This window comes from Adiantum capillus-veneris, chromosome 13 (assembly GCF_014529385.1).
Source record: "Adiantum capillus-veneris isolate H3 chromosome 13, ASM1452938v2, whole genome shotgun sequence".
In the NCBI taxonomy this organism is placed as follows: Eukaryota; Viridiplantae; Streptophyta; class Polypodiopsida; order Polypodiales; family Pteridaceae; genus Adiantum; species Adiantum capillus-veneris.
The window spans coordinates 22,032,248-22,052,656 of NC_140943.1; the positions used below are offsets into that span (position 1 = coordinate 22,032,248).

The 20,409-nt window shown below is 41.4% G+C and overlaps 1 pseudogene; it reads right to left on the minus strand.

Annotated features, from left to right (window-relative positions):
* Positions 1–16,947: 16,947 nt before the first annotated feature.
* Positions 16,948–18,561, minus strand: LOC147443692 (uncharacterized; annotated as a pseudogene).
* Between the last annotated feature and the right edge of the window lie 1,848 nt (positions 18,562–20,409).

Genomic DNA, 20,409 nt, shown 5'->3' on the forward strand with positions numbered 1-20,409 from the left:
AATTAGATTTGTTATTTTTTTTGGTCATTTTTTTTTATGTGCAATTAAGCTGAAACATTTACTTTATGTAAAGTAAAAAGTCTTTTGACTTTACATTTTTGTGAAATTTGTTTGTTTGTTATGTATACTTTGCGTAAAGTAGAAAGTCTTTGATTTTCCATTCCCAAAAGTCCTTTCATTTCCAACCCTTCACCGTTTTGCATTCTAGAATAGAGGTTTTATAAGGTTTTCTCTAAAGTGAAGTGAAACGGTGAATGATACATGGAAGGAAGGTCTCTCCTTCCTTGAAAAATTTAAGCTTCTTCAAAAGTCAAAGAATGTAAATGAGGTAACGAAATGTGAAGTTTCAATTGCCTATAAATAAGATCATCTTTTGCATGGCATAACCAAACAACCCCACCCCCCCCCCCCCTCCCCCCGCCCCCAAACACACAAAAAAAAAAAAAAACACACACACACGTTTAAACAACCACAAAACCTCTATCTCTCTCTCTCATACTCAAATATTTTACATTTCAAAGGTGCTAGGTCTTATACTTAGATGTAAGATGGATAGATACTTAGATATAATATGGATAGAGGGAATCAATCTTACAAATTAATTCCTTCTTGCAAGAGTAAAGCCAACACGTGATCAGGTGGGTACGTACGATTCTAGGAAGTGTTAATAACATATCTATACTTCTATACTATATATAATGCAGCTTAAAATTTTCAAGCAAGAAGAAGGCCTCCACCTGTCATGCATTGGTTCACTTCACAAATATTTAAAGCAAACATCTAATGTAAAATGCAAAAGTGAAGGGTAAGATTTGACATGCACAGAGAAATGAAAAGCCTTTCACAAGGTACAGTGTAAAGACAAAAGACTTTCAATTGTATATAGAATAAATGTATAAGTTGAGTTTCACTCCACCTAGGCAAGTAGAGACAATTTTTGTGGAGATTTTGTTATTTAACAAAAATTTAATTTTTGTAATGATGTATTTGGTTTTGTTTTATCAAGAGGCCTTTTTAAAGACAATATTGATTCCTTGGAGTTTGGACCCTTCAAGATGCTTCTGAATGAGATGCCTGGTTTGAGAGCAGCAAACACTGTTGCTCCCTTGTTCACATTCGTACAAATCGGCCCCTGGGGCATGTCTGCCTTAAGGGTCTTCACCTCAAAATTGATTCCTTGAGTAGTTTTTACTGGCTATTTTCCTTTTTCTATAAATAAGAGAACCTTGTCCTCCGACAGAGATTTATTGTTTACCTGGGCCGGACCACTTGTTGGAGTCTCCCCCTTCATAGTAGCGACATCGTTCTAAGGTCGCGAAGTCGAACCTTCCCCTTCATCCATCGGTGCTACCTCATCATTTGTTGCCAAAAAAAAAATCCGCAAGAATTTGTGAAAAATTGACTCTGTTTTTCCTCCATGGGCAAAACCTGAGATTCCATTTTTAGTCCAACCTCTTGGCAATGTCCACTAGCTTAAAGTTGCCTTTGTCTTCTAGATTTAAATTACCACTTTCATTGTCTTTGAATTGGTATTTGTGCAAGCTTACTACACTCGAAGACAGTGCGAGGAAAAGAGAAATTCAAGGTCTTTCACTTCCAGGAGGAAAAAAACTGCTTGCTAATCTGTTTGTAGATGGGTCTTTGCTCTTTCTTAAAGGAAACTCAAAAATGCTAAGAATAACCCTCAAGATTGTTCAGCTGTTTGCTTCTACTTCCAGCTCAATGTGCAGTATTGAGAAATTAAGATTGACTTTGCTCTCAGAACGCGACTCGTTCAACCCCACGGAATGGTCAAAGGAAGGTTTTTGGTGATTATCAAGGGTCGATTTCAACTACACTTTGTACATGTTTTGAAAATTGAAAGAATTCAGTGTTGGGGTGTATCTATGTTGAAATTTTCTCTCTATATTTTCTTGTTGTCTCTATCTCTCTCAACTCTCTCACAACCAAAAACCAGACGCTTTCTCGATTGACACTAAAGAACCACACACTCCAACACCAGGAGCGGTGAGCCACAAGGAGGCAAAGAGGCAGATGGTGCACAAGTGGCCGAGGGGGTGATAAACCGTCATATTGGATCTTAGTTTTTCAATGGCCTTTGTGTGTGTGTGTGTGTGTGTGTGTGTGTGTGTGTGTGTGTGTGTGTGTGTGTGTGTGTGTGAGAGAGAGAGAGAGAGAGAGAGAGAGAGAGAGAGAGAGAGAACATGAAAAGCATTGTGTATGAGACAATGGTTAGGTAACTTGAGTTGATAAGCCACCTCATTGATTGGCTTCAAAAATTTGAAAAGGGCCATAGTATCTTTTTGCTAGTTTAGCATAATACTTTTGATGACCATAGGATTTTTGCCCGTCATTTGCCTCAATCGAGCCTTAGGAAACTTAAGTAAGACCCAATCATTTTATTTGAATATTAAGGCCCTTCTGTGCTTGTCAGCAGCAGTTTTTTGCCTTAGTTGAGAGATAAATATAGCCTCCTTAATCTTTTAAAAATATGCTTGCAGGTCACGGCTATACTCATCCGTAGCGAAGATCTTCCCATGTACTTTAAGTAGCAAGGGACTTTTAGGTCTTTCCTTTATGATTTCAAAAGGTGCTTTTCGCGTAGAAGTATGGATAGTATTACTATACGCATACTCTACAAGACGTAAGTACTTTTTCCATTGTGAGCGTTGATCTACTTCTATAACATAGGTCTTTAGTAGATCACGAATTGTAAGACTGACTATCTCACTTTGACCATCTGTTCGTGGGTGATATACCAAAGAGAAATTCAATCTTGTACCTAGGATCTCTATCTGACACGATGGATGTTGGCAATCCATGGTGTTTGAAAATCTCGGATATGAAGAGAGTTGCCATTTGGTGTGCCTTAATAGTCTTCTTGACATGGATAAAGTGTGCTTGCTTGCTAAACCTATCATCTATTGTCCATATTTCTGTATTCCCATGGATAGACTTGGGTAATCCAAAGATAAAATCCATGGATATACTCTCCCATGGTGAATTAGGGATTGGAAATGGATGGAGTAATCCAGGTTGCTTCCCTCTATTATACTTGGTCTTTTGGCATACCACACATTTTGAAACATACTCTTGTATGTCCACTTTCATGGTAGGCCAGTAAAAGTAAGTCTCTACTCCTCAAAGAGTAGGTTGAATGCCTCTATGCCCTGCATAGGGAGGAGCATGGGATTCATACATGACTTTCTCACGAAGAGAGTGGGTAACACGTAGCCTATTTCCATGAAGAAGATAACCATCCAGCAAGGTGAATGGTTCCTCTTTCTTTCCTAAAGCAAGGACTGACATTATGTCTTTAAAGTCAGGGTCAGTAGCATACTCATTTATCATAGAAGATAGATCATTGTGAGTTGCTATAGACACAGCATTAACTTTTGGTCGTTGTGAAAGTGCATCAGCCACTTGATTGTGCTTACCAGCAATGTGAGCAATGTGAAAATTAAATTGCAAAAGAAAATTTGCCCACCTCATTTGTTTGTCGGAAAGCTTTGTTTGTGTCATGAAGTACTTGAGACTTTGATGGCCTGTTTATAAAATGAATGGAGTCCCCAATAGATAGTGCTTCCATGTATCTAGGGCATGTAGAACAGCTAAAAGCTCTTTCTCATAAATTCCCAACACATGTTCATCCATATTGAGCCTTCGGCTCTCATATGCTATGGCATGCCCTTCTTGAAGCAAGACTGCTCCAAGGCAATCACCACAAGAATCACATTGGACCTTAAATGGTTTTGAGAGATTCGGAAGCATGAGGACTGGTTCAGAGGTAAGCTTCTTTGAGCTTGTCAAAAGATTTTTGCTCCTTAGCAGTCCATGAATACTTAACGTTCTTCTTTGTTAAGTCATGTAATGGTCCTGCTATTTGAGAAAATTTTGGTATGAAGCGTCTATAGTATGCACACATACCAATAAAGCTTCTTAGCTCATGTAGATTCCTTGGATTAGGCCATGCTTTTATTACCTCTAACTTCAATGGATCAATACGGATACCATCTTGAGAGATAATATGACATAAGTATTGAATCTCTTGAAGAAAAAATTTACTTTTCTTTTGCTTGAGAAAAAGCTTGTTTTCCCTCAATGCTTGAAAAATCACTTGGAGATGTTGTTTGTGTTCCTGCAAGGACTTGGAGTAGATGATGATATCATCAAAGAACACTCCAGTGAACTTGTGGTGGGGTCTAAATATTTTCTCCATCAAACGATTGAAAGTGGCAGGTACATTGGTCAAGCCAAAAGGCATGACTAGATATTCATAAAGAACAAACGTTGTACGAAACGTGGTCTTTAGGATATCTTCCTTCACTATCCTTATTTGATGATAGCCACTTTTAAGGTCAATCCTACTAAAGTAGGTAGAGCCTTGTAGTTTATCAAACAGACCTTCTACCCAAGGTATGAGAAATCTATTTTTGATAGTGATATGGTTTAGTGCACGATAGTCCACACACATGCGGTATGTTCCATCTTTCTTTTGCACTAAAAGGACTGGAGAACAAAAGGGAGAGGAGCTAGGCCTCACCATACCTTTGTCTACCAATTCTTGTACTTGCCTCATGATCTCCTCTTTTTGAGCTTGGGAAACTCAATAAGGAGGTTTGTTAGGCGGTGAGCTTCTTGATAGGAGCTCAATTTGATGGTCATCATCCCCTCGTTTTGGAGGTCAGTCCATAGGGATATCATCGATGAACACATCTTGGAATCCTTTTAGAAAGTTAGACAAGTCTAACTCTTCTTGATTCCTACCATTCACCTTTGATGAAACATTAGGACCTTTTAGGGACTCTTTGACAAAAAGCATGTAGAAACTGAGCTCTTCATTGATTTATCAAGGGCAAGAGGATTTACAAATGGTATAGTACGACCAGACTCATTAGCATCTATATACATGTTCTTTCCCTTGTAGGTGAAGTAGATTCTCCTCTCAGGGACCTTCATGTTGGAAGCCATGCGATCAAACCATAGCACCCCTAGGATAGCATCCTCATGTTGGAGAGGAGAGATGAAAATATCTTCTTTGTCAACATAGCTTTGTACATGAAGCCTCAAATTCCCAATCAAGGGAGTAACGAAGGCTTGCTGTCCCTTGAAAGTTGTGCCAGCCGTTACAATATCTCCCATCTTAAAGGCTTGAATGCCCAACTTGGTGGCCAACTCCATTGATATGAAGTTGTGAGTAGAGCCAGGGTCAAACAAGATGAAGGCATTATGCTCCCTTACCTTTTCCTAAGCATAGGAGAGAGATGATCCTTTGCAATGAGCATCCTCTTTTGGAGCTTTGATGGTGGAAGCCCTAGGAGTCTCATTGCGAGCATTTTTCTTCGGGTAAGAACGATAGCCATGTCCTTGCTCCCCACACTTAAAACACTTAAGGTCCTTGCGAAAAGCTTCAAGCTCTTCATGAGAGAGTTTTTTTTTACCTTTGTAAACTCCCTTCTCCTTGGACCTACTATTGTTGTTGTAGGAAGTTCCTTGGGAAGAATTTTGGGCATTGGTTTTTCCCTTTGCATCATTTTTGTCTTTGTTTTCCATGGGTTTGACATTATGTCTAGCCCCTTGTTGGAAATTGATGCGGAAAGCAACCATGGTGTGGTGGATTACTTCGGTGATAGAACCAGGCCGTTGGGAGTTGACATACTCGGCCATTTCTTTAGGTAATACTGCACAAAATTGTTGCTTTTGCTCGGTGAAGTCTATCTTTTGAAAGACAGTACCCTTGAGATGTAAATCCCAAAACATGACCACATATTTGTGGATAGACTCATGAGAGAGAAGCTTCAAACTCCGCCATTCGGTGAGCACTTTGTTCTTTGCATCGCTTGCAAGGAATTGCTTCATGATGGAAACTCATAGAGTTTTCCATGTCTTTGGGATTCCGTTGCCACGAAGGCTAGCCCACCATTGACGAGCCGATTTTTGGAAGTGCATAGCTACATGGAGTAGCTTGGAGAACTCCATGAAGCCCTTGTCTCCAAAGGCCGCATCAAATTTTTAGATGAAGGCCAATACTTTGTCGGTAGCACCAAAGGTGCCATCATAGGTGAGAAAAGAGATACTCTTTTCTCCCTCTTTGAACTTCTTTAGCTTTTGTGACCTTCGCCATGCAGGGTAAGATTTGCAATGTCCTCCCCTCTTGTATTCTCTAGGAGCATGGCCATAGCTTTCATCGGTAGAGGAGGAAGGTGAATAAGAAGGAGAAGAGGGTGACCACTTTCTTGCCCTTTTCTTCCTTTGTATCCTCTCTTCCCTTTTGGAGTGACGAGGAGAAGGACTATGGGTTAACCGTTTCCTCTTGGGAGGAGTTGGCGATCGTTTAGTCCGCCTTCTTTGTGGAGCCACATCTTCGGAGGAATCTAGGGATTCATTACTTTCTTGATCTTTGGATTCCTCCTCTCCAAAGGGAGAGAGTCTTCTTTTGGGGGTCTCATCAAGAGGCCTCCTAAGCTCTCTCTCCTCTTGGAGAGGAAAGGAAATCCCATAAGCACAAAGTTGTTGAGTAACTTCGGCTTGCAAAGCGGAGTTGCCCATAGCTTGTTGCAACATAGTAACAAGATAATTAACAAACATGTGGGCATCATCATTAGCACCTTCCTGTGCAAAATCAAAGTTATCAATGTTCATTCTAATCTCTTGGTTATTGTCAGCCATGTTAATTAAACTTATGTGTTTACTTAGTGTATGCTTTGGCAATTCAAAACCTTAGTTACTACTCCTCTTAGCCTTTGAAAATAGGCACTTAAGTATCTACACCTACGGCTCAAATTGGTTAATTATAGAGAGTAGTGGAGTGGGTATAACATAGCAAAGTTGTCGAGGGATAGCTCCTTTCGAACTTCTTATGGCTCAATAATGGTAAAGCCGTAGGCAAGTCTAATAATACTCCATTATTAAGACCAAAGCTCCCGAGGTGTGCACCATATCCCACATAGTGGGCTCAACAAAATCGATAATAGATCCCAGTCCCACTTACCCTAATATAATTAACAAAATCAACCATTAATAGGCTACTTAGGGACCTCTCTTCTTAAGCAAGAAAAGAGAAACCAAATGCTCTGATATCAATGTAATGCAATTGGCATATGAACTTTCAGAATAGCAGAATTAAGAGAATTAGAGTGAGCATTTTTGTGAGATTACTTTGAGAACATGGAGGGTGAACTTAATTGATGGTAGCAACATAAACATAGTACTTAATTAACTTGGCATGAATAATACTTTTGCAAGAGAGAAATTATTAGAGAACATGACAATACATGAGGACCAGATTTACTTAGAGCCGGTCCACCCTCTAAAAGGCGTTTGTATTATAAATTCTCCCATCAAGAGAGACTTTGTTACAATACAATCTTTGTGTTCCTTGTGACCTTGGTGATGCTATGAAGATGGAAAGCTTCATGCATCACGAGCTTAACATAAACTTTGCAAAAAGCATTAACTATCCCAAGCCTCAGTCCCAACGCCTCAAACACCTTCGAAGGTGGAGAAAGCTAACGGAGAATGAGGGTAGGGAAGAGAAAGAAGAAACATTCCATAGAAATAGTTCCTCACTTATAATCACTCTTCTTGCTTAGCATAGCATAGTAATGAAGATGAAGAAGATGGCAAGTTTAAGCATCGAAGCATGGCTGTTAACCCTCACGGCTCACGGACACCCCATCACCTACGACGGACGTGTATTATGTATTTGGTAGAGTCAGGTACCGGGCTTGTCAGACCAATAGGAAAAGGGTAAGAGTGATCGCCGATGAGAGGCGCACTCTAACTGGGACATTCAAGGGATTAGTTGGCTAAGAATGGTTGCCCAAGTGTGAATGGGGTGAGCTCATATAAAAGCCAACTAAACCTAAAATTCACTCATTCTCTCATTTGTGCAATAGAAGAGTGCTCTTGCTCCATCTCCATCTCCATCTTCTTCTTCTTCACCTCCTTGTGTGTGTGTGTGTGTGTGTGTGAGAGAGAGAGAGAGAGAGGGAGAGTGTGTGTGCGATCGAGCATTACGAAGGCACGACGGCGGCGAAGCGGTTGAGCGCGGCATGACTGCAACTTCTTCTTCATCGCGGTGAGGAATCCACCACAAAGGCGAGCGTAGAGCGGTGAGTGACACACCCTTTGCTTTCTTGAGCTTGCTAGTTTAGGCTTGTTGTGTGCTTGGAGCCATTTGTGGCTCGCACACGGTGTATTGGCAAGTCCCTTGCTTCAATAGTGCGGCAAGGAGCGCACATTTTTGGCGCCGCTGCCGGGGAAATGCCTTACACTAAGCTCGGTTAAGCACTTTACGATTTCTTGTGGTGCAATTTCTATCATAGGAAAGGAAGGGAATGAGTGTATGTAGTTGTGTGGAGATTTCTATTTTTTGCGTTTTCTGCGTTTTCTACGTTTTCTGGTTTGCACTGCACAGTTAGCATTTCTTGCGTTTTTGCATTTTCTGCATTTTCTGGTTCTGTCAAGTTTCAATTTCTGCATTTTCTGTGTTAAATTTTTTGCATTTTCAATTTCTGCATTTTCAATCTCTGCATTTTCTGGTTCTGTCAAGTTTCAATTTCTGCATTTTCTGTGTTAAATTTTTTGCATTTTCAATTTCTGCATTTTCAATCTCTGCATTTTCTGCATTTTCAATTTCTGCATTTTTTGCATTAAAAAAAAAAAGTTAATTTAAAATTTCTGAAAAAAAAAATCTAGAAAAAAAAAGCCGAAAAAGAAAAACGCGAGTGAGGGAGAGGTTAAATTTTTGAAAATAAAAAACGTGAGTTATAAAAACGGACGGGTTGGTTTGTATAAAAGATAGATCGGGATCGGGATCATTTTCCCAAGCCCAAGCCTCACTCCTCAGCCTTATGATATATTCTAGACTCACTCTTATATATATACCCTACTCTCTCAAGAGAGAATGAGAGCATGTGGGGCAAGTCCTCCACTCTCCTCCTTTCTCTTCCCACTTGCACCCTTAGAGTTTCTAGTTTGGGCCTAGTTCCCTACTGGAAATTGACAGTTTTAGGGATTCCGAGGGCATAGAGTGACCAAACGGAGGGCTGTAAAGCACAGCACGACCCTCTGACCGAGACGCTCATTTTGAGCTATCATACGCTCTATTCTATAGCCGGGTCAGAAAAAAAGGACCAAAAAGTCAAATTAAGGAAAGACTTGGGTTGCAAAACACCCAAAAATACTAGGTGAGCAGCCTTCACGGGCACTCACTGACACTTCTAGGGGATCAAGTCATATGAACCTACGCTCTGGACGAGTGTTAGAGCACGATCACATTGGTAGTGCCTCTGTTCATACGGACACCCATTACCCATCCACGATAGGCTCTAGACCCTCAGCGGGGACACAAGGTAGCACCACCCAAGACCCTAAAATAGCCGCTAGTGATTCCTCCTCCGACTCAGAAATCATGGAAGCATACCCTACCCAAAACACTGAGAGAGAAGTCCATGCACCTCCCGAAGCTCCACAGCCTAGTACTAGTATGTTTAGCCGTTTCATGGAAACATTAGGTAGAGCTACTCGCTCGGAACGTGATGCAAATGAAGCACACGAAGGGGGTGGGGAAGTGGACTCTCCTTTCACATCGCACGTGGATCCCACACCCCCAAAGAGTGTCCATATGGATATCCTACCTGGGATGACTGAGTCGGACAATGTGGATTGGGTCCACCTAGCATCAACCATAGACACTTGGGGAAATAGGGGGACGACCTGGGTAACACCTGAGGGGGATGAAATGCTTGTACCCTTAAATATGCTACAAGCAATGCATATCGCTTCCGACAAGACTCATCCTAATGTCACAAAGAAAACATACAAGTGGGTCCCTAAAGCTTCTTTAGTGACCATAGCTAGTGCTAAAAAACAGAAGCCTTGTAAGAAACGTACCACTCGCTCCAAGAAAAGTAAGAAAATGTTGCGATGGATCCCTAAACGACTATTGGAAGCCCAAGGCTACTATTAAGGAAATGATCAAATCTGGGTGCCAAAACGTAGATTGTGCTCTTACCTATCACCTGACCCAAGTGAGCCCAATCCCGTAGCTCCAAAACGAATCAATGATCGTGGAAAGAAAAAAATCACAGACTGCTACACACCCGCTCTCGAGCTAGTTTGGATACCAAAGAAAGAACGATTTGTTCCACCTAGCTCAGGAAGGGGGGAGTCCCCTGAAGCTTCTAGCTCCTCATGTAATACATCCATAGAGGTAAAAGCTTCTACACAGCCTCCATCTATAGTAGTGGACCTCCATGAAGCTACAAAAGAATCCACACCTCCTAGTGTTCAAGAATCACCTGATGAACCACTTCAAGTTCGATCCTGGGAGAGTACCTTACCACCCTTGCAACTTGACGAGGCACCTAGGGTAACAGAAAACTACTGGCAAAAATCCTCACCTATTACCAACTGGAATAATTGGTTTCAAAGGGCGACAAGCTCATTTCAAACGGTATGATCTACCCAAGGAAGGGGGGAGTGTTTGTGGACATCCATCATTCACTGGCTTCCCTCTCAACCTTTCTCCCTGACCTCTCAATCACCAATCTTAGGGAATGTACATATAAATCTTTATACTCATAAAAAAAAAAATAAAGAGCAAGAGAAATTAGCAAACGAGTATGCGCAATAAAAGTCAAAACATTGACCCAGACCTACACATTTACATCCGGTAAACTGAAACAGAAATCTATGTCATGAAACACCTTTGATCCTCATCACTTGAGTGATGGAGGGTAGGTAAGATTAGTACGATAGGAGTGTTTCTGTTTTAGAGTTGAGAGATTAGCGAAGTTCTCTTTTCCCACTAATGTGCCTCCTGGAGGTATTCCTTTTGTTTCCTAGTGTGTACAGGAGCGTGTTGCTATTGATAGGATTTGGACCTTCATGGAACCTTTCTCTCGTTCACACTTCAAATCAAGCGCGACCATCAACACAAACATGTGTTTTATATCCATTAGCATTGCCCTTATCTTCTTGCATCCATGTTTGTCTGCTTTGATTGTGATTGGTAGCATAATATGCAACGCATTTGCTTACTATCAAACGTTTAATTCAATGTAATGTTTTGTCATAATCACTTGTCTAGGTTTAAAAATCAAGCAGTCCGACTAAGCTAGTTTGACCAAGCTAGGTATTAGAAATCTTCTCTTAATACCATGGGGAATGCCTTCCTAATAAGCAATGGTTACTTAGGTTCTTAATCCGATTTAGGCAGCATTGTGTGAAATGTACTAGGGCTTTCTAGTGGGCTTAACCCTATTGACGTTTAGCTTAAGTATTATAAAGGGAGTTTACTAATGTGATGAGCCTGGGGAGTGTATCAGTGTTATATGACCCCCCAAAGTTACAAAATTAAAATGTTGAAAATGAACAAACAAAAAATCAAAGTGCCACAATGTAAAATCTTAAGCTGGAAGAGAAATCTCAGCTTGATTTGGTACTTCACTCACATGTATCGCCTATGGTACTAGAGCCCTAGAGGTTCCCAGTGTGGGCGCTTTTCCTTGAAAAGCAAAAAACCCAAGGCATACAAAATAAGCACACACATCATAATTGAATCAATGTGAAAAGACTTTGGGGGGTCAAAGAAAAAGTAATCAGTCAGGCGATGATTTCATGAGAAATTCCTTTTATGGTAGCTTAACTACAAGGTTTTCTAGATATAGCCTCTAGTCAGCCCTCGAACATGAATACTTGGCTCTCGCGATTAAACAACTTAATTGACCACAGATAATTAAGAAGCTTACCCATGGTATTAATATTCGATCTCTAGTGCCTTTCGACCGTCAAATTAGCGACCCCAGACTTGTTTAATTTTCTACCTTTACATCTGTTTATGCATTTGATTACATTGCAATTTAATGTTCATTGCTAACAAATTGTTTGAAATTCTTTTACCAATCAATTTGTCTACCTAAAACTGCATATGCTTTTTAAGAGAAAGCAATTACTGTGCCAATGTTGTTTGATTTTGCAGTGACTGAAGAAGGCTAAGGACATTCATCTCAAATGCTCTTCCACCTCGACGAACCAGCTTCAACTCAATAGCTTCCGAGGATGGAATCTACATTAGGAAGGGGGACATGTTAACCCTCATGGCTCACGGACACCCCATCACCTACGACGGACGTGTATTATGTATTTGGTAGAGTCAGGTACCGGGCTTGTCGGACCAATAGGAAAAGGGTAAGAGTGATCGCCGATGAGAGGCGCACTCTAACTGGGACATTCAAGGGATTAATTGGCTAAGCATGGGCGCCCAAGTGTGAATGGGGTGAGCTCATATAAAAGCCAACTAAACCTAAAATTCACTCATTCTCTCATTTGTGCAACAGAAGAGTGCTCTTGCTCCATCTCCATCTCCATCTCCATCTTCTTCTTCTTCACCTCCTTGTGTGTGTGTGTGTGTGTGTGAGAGAGAGAGAGAGAGGGAGAGTGTGTGTGCGATCGAGCATTACGAAGGCACGACGGCGGCGAAGCGGTTGAGCGCGGCACGACTGCAACTTCTTCTTCATCGCGGCGAGGAATCCACCACGAAGGCGAGCATAGAGCGGTGAGTGACACACCCTTTGCTTTCTTGAGCTTGCTAGTTTAGGCTTGTTGTGTGCTTGGAGCCATTTGTGGCTCGCACACGGTGTATTGGCAAGCCCCTTGCTTCGACAGTGCGGCAAGGAGCGCACAATGGCTCTTGGTTGGATTTGCATTCTATAGCCAAGTGTGTTGGTGTAGGCTCTCCACTTCTCAACAAACTTGGAGAAGGAGATGGAGCTTTTGCATTTTGCACTCCACACAATGAGAGAATGTGTGTGTGTGTGGGGGGGGGGGGGGGGGGGGGGAGTATACCCCCCCTCTCATGCTTTGTCCACACCTCTCTCTCTCTCTCTCTCTCTCTCTCTCTCATTATTTTACTATTTTCTTTGAACATTTGTCCTTTTTTTCCTATTTTGAGAGAAAGAACTTAATTATTTATTTTTATGTATCTAAATTCTCATTGGATCTCTTTAAAACCTAACCACTAGCATTCAAGCACATCATGAGGGCCACATGTGGAGGATCATTTGAACATGTGTCTTTTATGCTTATTAAGTCATTTGATTGAATGAAATACTTCAAGGACTTATTCAATCAAGCAAGCATGTGTCTGTTATGCTTCTTAGGTCATTTGTTTTGAATTGAATACTTCAAGCCTTAGTCAATCAAGCATGGACGCTCATGCCTCTTGAGAACTTATCTTTGAATTTAACATTTCAAAATTCTTAGTCATTTAAGCATAAAAATCATCTCAAGCTTTGGACAAGGTTCCCATAACCACTTTAAACATCTTAGTACCTCATGCTTGGATATGATTCCCACCTCGAGGTTAGCCTTAGCTTGCATAAGGTCAAAGGACTTTTTAACACTAACTTTTGGAGGTCTTTAATGAAGCTAACCCTAAGGTCTTTTAAGCTCCCTTAGGTAGCATTTCTCTTTGACAGACCATCTCTTATTTGGACCCCTTTACCATTGGCCCCATGTTGAGATAGATTTGCAAGCACATGTCTATATTCTAACCCTTGTTCCCGTTTATTATCCCACATTAAATGATCAGTTTAATATGAGAAAATCATTTGGGTTGGTTTGATATTAGATTTTATGACAAATATAATTCTACCATGTATAGAAAGATTATTAGCAGCTAGATCTACTTGACTATCTCACGTGCAGACTTGAGCTACACAGTTGGATTGGTGAGTCAGTTTATGCAGTCTTCCAAGAAACCACCCTTGGATGCAGTGAGACGCATGGGTGCTACTTTGGATTATGCACTCTTTTATAGGGTTGATGTGGAGTTGCAGCTTTATGGCTATACAGATGTGGATTGGGTTGGTAGTATATACGATTTGCAGGTCTACCAGCGGATTCATGTTCTCACTTGGAAGTGCTGTTATCACATGGCAGTCAGGGGCAACTACGGTTGCTCTTTGGAGTACAGAGGTAGAGTACATGGATGTTGCACTGACTACATGTGAGGTAGCATGGCTGGGATTACTACTTCACGACTTTGGAGTACATATATAGAGGTCGGTTGTCATCTATTGTGACAATCTCAGCAGCATATAATTGGCACGAAACCCAATGTTTCATGCAAGGACAAAGCACATTGAGGTGCACTACCACTTCATCAGAGAGAGTGTCTTATCAAGCGACATCGACCTGGAGTACGTGGCGATCGATGAGCAGGTTGCAGATATCTTCACGAAGGCCCTTGGAGCGAGGAAGCTACATCGGTTTTGAGTGATGCTTGGCATATGAGAGATGGCATTGAGCTTGAGGGAGAGTGTTGAGATGTTAAGCTCAACATGTACGACTCCTGGACTCGACTACCATCGACAATCATCATCACTGGCACGCCTTGGTGGATACGCATACCTTCCCCAGTGATACTGTAGTTGTAGTACACCGAGTTGGTCTACCTGTCGGAGTGATGGCACACTTATGTACTCATCTCACTCACTAGCGGTTCATATTAGACCGTTGTACTAATTCCCCTTTTTATTGTATTTTTCCCTTATGTTTTGTAGACCTCTTACCTTGAGTTTGTGAAGAAGAAGAAGTACAGTCTTTTGCCTCCATCTTTGTGTGTGTATGTGTGTGCGCGCTTGCAAGAGCTCAAGCTCTCTCCTTCTCTATCTCTTAACACTTTATACCAATGCTATGTAATTATGTAGGCTTTTACTCAAAGAAAATAAGTTTACATTTGTTTTTAAATATGTTTAGCTATGTATGTCAAACAGGCATGTTTTATAAATTGGATCATATACAAAGCAAAACACATTATATCCGTGCATTAAAGTCTTGACTGTGTTATATATATATATATATGTGTGTGTGTGTGTGTGTGTGTGTGTGTGTGATTCTAAATTATAAGGGAGATTATAATTGACGAGTGTTGAAGAAAGTAAATGAGGTACTTTTTCCTTTGTTGTAACATTGCGCACGCTAGAAATTCTTGATATTCTATGTACAAAATAGTAGCTAGAAAACTCCATGTAATACTTGAAAATTTTGACAAAACTAGTAAAGTATAGCTCATTCCTTGATAATAAGGCATTTGGGACATTTGAATACTCATTTAATTGATTTTGTAGATAAAAAAGGTAAATTAACTATAAAACGTATCTCATAAAATTTCAAAATCCAAACTTGTTTAGAGGATATGCTTTCTAAATTTTTCAAAAAATATGTAGTATCTCGGTTTCAACCCCTAGATTTAGCTTAGAACATGAATTTGCAAAAAGATAGCATGAGTTGTTTGAAAAGAGCTTTGAAAGACTGAAAATTATCTCTTAAACAATATTTTGCAAAAATCAATTCCTCATTTACTACTTACAATAAATGATAAATATAGGCTTTCAAAATTGATATAATTTCTTTAGAAAGTTATAGAGTTTTTATGTTTTTTTTACCAACAATAGATCAAAATTTGCATGGATTTTCATTGTAAAACTTATCATATATCTTTTAATACAGTACATATTTTGATGTGGAAAAAAATGATGTACTTTTTTCACCTCATAACCTATGCACAATGAGCAAGAGTTTAAAAGTCAATTGTTAGCTTATAGAAATAAATGTCAAAAGTTGATGAAAAAGGACGACACTTTAGTGTCCTACAACATTTGAGTGTCCAATTACAGAACTAGTGTTAAAGTAAAGCTTAACATAAAATGGCAACTCGTGTTGTGCACAATGAAGTTCTCCAAAATGAAAAAAAATGGATTGACATTGCATAATCAACATGCACCCACGGAGGGGTTGTCATTATATGTAAAACCTATATATCGCGTACATTCAAGCACTATTTATAAAACCTTTTAGTTGTGAATTTCTCACCAATAAAAAGGACCCTTTTCCTATTCAATCTATTTTTTATTTCAAGAATATTTTTTCAACACCCTTTTGTATGTAAAAATGTGAAAAAATATATATTAAAATAATCCTCAATGTTGAACCCTCCCCCCCCCCCCCCCCCCCCCCCCCGCCCCTTCAAGAACATGCAAAAAACTTGTGCATGTAGAAGGGCTAAAAAATATACCGATTACTCAGCGTATCAATTGTATCCTTCTTAGATAAGCCTTTGTGAGGCGTCTAATTTGGCAAGGAAACATAGCACAAATGATGGATCATAGCACACAATATATCTTCCTCATTATGTGCTTTCATGCTCTCTCCGAATCCATCTAGATGCGCCAAACTTTTTGTAGCTACCCATATAGGAAGCCAATGTGATTTTATCTCTTGTTCTTCCATAGATACTTTTAGTAATTAGTGAAACAAGGTCCTAAGAGATTTGATTCTCTCTTTTGGCTCTCAAAAGTAGGTTGATATTCCGTTGCAAGTTAACTGTGTTTTACAATATCAATTTTGGTGAACTTTAGCAAGTCGTCCTGCCAAATAGAATTTGTCTCTCAAGTCTTCATAGATATGTAGGTAAGCATTTGTGCAAATGTATACAAGTGCTAGAATGCATTGCTTGGATTTCCTTAATAGCCTAGAGAGAACACTCACTCACTCACTCAAGCACACCTTACTTCTCGATGGGGGTCGACGCAACCGTGCTCGAACTATCGAGCAATGTCGATGCTATTCAAGCACCTTAATCAATGAGCTATTGCTTAATATTTTTTAAATTTAAATCTACTTTTTTGTAGCGGAACGAGCTTTCCCGCTTGTGGTGATACAAGAGGGCATCCGTGAGCGCTACCAAGGTAGTTTGATTGCACTTGAACTCATGACCCGAGTTAGAGAGGAGAGTACTCAACCAACCAAGCTAGCTCCTTTGGACAAATTTAAATCTACTTGTACGACCATTTTTAGCAAGAACACATATAAGTAAGTCTAGGAAGAATGGTTTGACACAAAATTTCACAAAAAGACAGGAGAGTCGAGTTCAATACAAGAGCAAACCAACAGACTATATATATGGTACAAGCTCTCCATCAAAGCATGATTGGAGCCATGACTCCACAAGCTGGACTCTCAACATACAGGTAGCAGCTCATGCAAAGAAAACACATCATCTAGCTCTTCTATCTTCACCCCTTCTCCTTCAAAGCTCACTACCAGACTTGATGGTGGTGAAGATGATGATGGCTCTTGCAAGCGCTTCATGCGTTGTTGCACGATGCCTGCAACTCCATCTTCGACTAGTGCTTCTCGTTTCACTCTCTTCTTCTTCTTTGTCTCCACCTCTTTCTCTAGCATTGGAGCCACGACATCAACAGAAAAGTTCAACAATGCACGTGCCCCGCGCATCTTCAATGCCGCTCGATCGTATGCCAAAGCTGCCTCCTCAGCCGTGTCAAAGGTCCCTAGCCAAACACGGGCCCCTTGCCTTGCAGAGTCTCGGATCTCCGCTGCATATTTGCCCCACGGCCGACGCCGTACTCCTCGGTAATGTTTCTTGTTGGAGCTCTTGGCAAGCTCTGCAGGTGTTAATGACGAGCTTGAAGGGGTAGAGCACAATGTAGATGCAGCACCATTTTTTATGCCTTTATTTTGCGGTGTTGATGATCTGGGTGCAAGGTGACTCTCCGTCGATGCATCTTCGCATTTTGGGGTGCGCGGAACCCAGCCTGTCTTGTTCACAGCTTCTTTAAGAATGCCATACACCATCATGTCATCTGAGTCATTTTCATTCAATGGCAAACCAGAGCTTGTGCCCAAGCATGATCTCAAGCAAGTTGGGGTGACTTGAGAGGAAGGAAGTCTCCATGGACTGCTGGCCATGGCAAGCTTTGTGGACAGCTTCTGTGAACAATCTGTACGAGCAAACGAGAGTGGGTCGAGGGGCCGGACACGGCGACACCCGTTCGAAGGATGTTTCTTACGCACTACTGCCGCTTCATTTGCATCACAATCTCGCGTAATGTCAACCTGTCTGCCCACATCTGCAAGGCTTTCTATGCTCTCTGCAAAGAGCTTGGTTCTGAGAATGGCATGGCCTACACCTGAGGGAAAACCCTCCCATCCAAGCTCAACATCACCCTCTTCTCCGCCACTGCCTTCCAGCTTGAGTGGCACGAGCACACGCGAGATAGAGCTTTCTGTGAAGGAGCTTTGTGTGGAAAGTCTGCCCCCATTTGAAACCTGTTGATTACTCCATAGCTGCCCACAAAAGGACATTGCCTCAGGGTTGCCAGCCAAGGCCTCCTCTCTGACAACCTGTCCCATTTTTTGGAGAAGGATCCGCTTTTGCGTGAGGCTATGGGTGATGAGGTCGAAGCCGCGGGTGCGCTTGCGATTGACACGGGGCGAGGGAGGGGGGTCGGTGGAGGCAACGGCACGGGGCGAGGGAGGGGGATCGGTGGCGGTAACAGCAGCGGCAACGGAGGAGTCAGAGGTGCAGCAAGAGGAGACAGAGCCAGAGCCGAGGGAGGAAGAAGGGGATGAGGCATGGTCAGCAGGAAGGGGAGGGGAGAGGAAGGAAAGGGGGGATGCAGGAGGAGAGCCCATCTGAGAGAGAAACACAAAAGGGGAGAGGTCGAAGAGTGGACTTGAAGTTGAGGAGAGACTGGGTCTGCGTTTATAAGCGGCCGACACTTACTAGCCTAATTTTAAAACGATTGGAAATTTGGAATCTTGCCTTCAAAGTCTTCGGATTTGGGCCACGGAAGGCGTGACACAGTCCACTTCAGATGTCGTCTATTGCCTGCATCATCAATGCGGTCATCTTTTTTTGACCTACTCGTGCTTGAAGCCAACAAAGCCCCTCGTTCTCCTTTTTGTGCACACCTTTCCCATGTCCCTCATCACCTCGTGTCTAAATGGCATGGAGCTGGGATTCATATGCAAACTCCAGAGTCCATAGTTAACCACACTTTCTATCTGCAACATCTCGATCTTGGATAGGGCCTAATATTGACAATTGTTCTTCTTGTCAATGGCCATTTTGACTGTCGAAACAAGCGCTTGGAAAAAAAATCATCTCGTTTGACATGCTAGAATGTATGAAATCCCTGTCAGTTTCCATATATACACACACACACACACGTGTGTGTGTGTGTGTGTGTGTGTGTGTGAGAACTATGTAGGTATTAGCCTTTCTTGTGCATATTGTATCTATGTACACACCACTTTAAACAAAAGCATGTGAAAGGGGACTTCGAAAAATACCTCTCATAAGAATTTTCTACTATACTCGACACGTTTAGGCACTTCTCCGAGTCTGTTGAACATATACATGTCACAAGGACTCATGTATGTCAAGAAGATATGATGGATAGAGCACACATGTCTTCCCTAGCAAGACGTCATCAATTTGAAGCTCAAACATCACATGCACGCATTTTCTACATAGAATGCAAACTTGTTCCCGTCACACTTTGAGTGATCATTCCCCAGCATAGATTGCATCTGCTAGGGTGATCAATGTGTGGATTTTAATGCTCGAGCCTCTTGCTCATAACATGTCTTGAGTTTAAGACTCATCAGACGTCTCTTTGGATTTTTTTGACGATGTTAAGAATGTTCTTAAGACTCTTCTTCTTCTTCTTCTGCTTCTCTCTCTCTCCCTCTCTCTCTCTCTCTCTCACACACACACACGCACTCAAGCTTTAGAGATGGAATGGCCTTCCAAAATGGAAGGTCCTCCATAGGTACCTATACATGTCCTTATAACCACATATACCCACATGCCCCATATTGGTTCAAGGAACAGCAACCCCTTACCTCTAAAAAAATTATTGGGGCTCTTCGCTACTGTTAAACCTTCTTCTGCATCTAGTAGCAAAGCTAGGTTAGCTTCCTTGAAAAGATGGTTGTTACTCTCTGGGTTTGTGCAAGCTTCCTTCAAAGGTGCCTCTAGAATGGGTAGTTACTTTTGTTCTTGCACTTTCATGTATGCTTCAAAGGTTCAAGCTCCATGTGCACAATTACATCGAGTGTGGCAAGAGACAGTGAACATTCAAATAAGCATACGGAAGAAGTGTGGTCTCCCTCAACCTCTCTCTCTCTCTCTCTCTCTCTCTCTCTCTCTCTCTCTCTCTCTCTCTCAGTTCATTTATCCAAATTTAGAACAATGCAATTATGAACTTGTTAAGCCATACATACCAATAGGGCGTGCACATGATCAAAAGCACCCACTTTAGACAGTTTGTGCCGATTTGAAATGCCTAGAATAGGCACTCTATGCACACAATATGGCAATATATTACCCTGGTTGTTGTGCTGATTCTTTAGAGTGAACAATTAGCAATTAGGCACCTATCACAACTTCATCCTTATGAATACTTCATGGAATAGGGAAGCATAATAGGAGTTTGCCAGCTTCTTCTACAATCGAAGGAGAAAGCGCGTGAATGGCCTCTTCTCAATAGGCTTTCAACTGCTACAAAGGATATTGGGGCCCTACTTTGAAGT